Here is a 1,600-nt window from a genome sequence, read left to right on the forward strand (position 1 = left end):
GTTTTAATACAAACCTTCAAAGTGCACCTTTAAGTCTCAGTCAAGCTTGTATTCAACTTTTGTTTCACTACTTCAAAGGGTGTTTTACTGCCATTTACGTTTGTATGCCAATAAGTATTTCCATATTCATGAGCAAAACTGTGATGTCATCCCAAGAAGAAAGCCTCATTGTTAGACTGGTTCGCATACAAACAAGTCCTGTATTTATGTAGGTTTTACTGGTCTAAATGTTGTCGTTTTTGTACATAGCAATAAGCATGCAAGCATCAACCCCTTTTTCATAAATGTTTTCAGTAAGTATTCTGGGTTCACAAATTGAACACGAAAACCTGTGCACTGAACAATATCTTCCCAGGATGATCACAGCAACAGCGTCCTCAGTTGTCCAGGAAAGCATAGAAATTTTTTTAAGTGCACTTTTCAATGCATTTAACCAAATAGGAGTGAAAAGAGTTTTATACATTGAAGAAGAGTAAAAATCACAGAAGACTTGTGTCTAAGAAAATTCATTGCAGCTACGCTTTAATCATGTGTAGCCTAGCGCCAGGCTAGCTCACCCAAAAAGTTTGTTATTAAAAGCAAAACCACACCCCAGTCTTGGTCACGCGCAGTGTCATTTGTCTTCAGAGCTCAGCTATAACACTAAAAGCAAAATAGCTCTTTTTAGCTTGTTATAGTTGGGCTCTGAAGACAAATGACATTGCGTTCGATCTGGATGTTTCTACGTTTATTTGAACAGATAGAATCAGAGAAAACATATTTTCCGTAGAGGTGCTCTTTAAAATGGAGCTCCATGGTGTGCCTGACTGCACGTAGACCAGTGCTCGAGCATGCTCTCAGTCACCTCTATACACATGTACACCTCACAATCGTGTACATGTACAAACTTCGCGCAAACTTCACAGATCAATGCGAGCGAGCTTCAACGCACCCAGATTCAATTTTTACGTTGGTAAACTCGTTAAAGTTTACGTGCACTTTCCGCCCCGCTCGTCAAAATCAGACTTCTTCATGAGAAGATGGGGAGGCTGGGTGAACTCGACTGAGCCATTGCTCTTTACTCATTAATACTCATTGGACTCCGGTTTCCAGTCTAATGATACATATTCGACAATACTATTATATGGAAAGCCGTTGAGGTGACTCTTTTAAGTGATATTCCCCGGAGTGTATTTGTAGCCGGGTGGTTTACTATTCGTTTCCACTTACGTGTATCATTCTGAATCAATACTGGGCTCATCAAGTTCTCATGTCGTCCTGACAAGACCATGATTTTCCGGATGAGTGGCGAGTGTTGTGGGGAGGGGGAGCTACAAGCACTCATTAACAGCCAACTGATGGTCGAAGGGGTTTGATTCAAGCAAAATTCGTCATTTTCATCCCCTTTTATTTCTTCCTCTTGTTTTCTTATTTTTTCATTCCGCCATTGTTCCCTCTCTGAACCCCTCCACGGGCTGCCCACGATGCCCTTAAAATGTATCTCAAGCTCGCCGGTATTAAACGACCACCCACGTTACTCCTTTAAATGTAGCAGTTTTTAACCGTAGGCCGTCCCTAACGATGCACATGAGATATGCGAGCCGAGTGCTTTTCCACGAGC

Source organism: Acanthaster planci, linkage group LG18 (assembly GCF_054643075.1).
Source record: "Acanthaster planci isolate LZ-2023a linkage group LG18, COTS_SCS, whole genome shotgun sequence".
NCBI classification, from domain to species: Eukaryota; Metazoa; Echinodermata; class Asteroidea; order Valvatida; family Acanthasteridae; genus Acanthaster; species Acanthaster planci.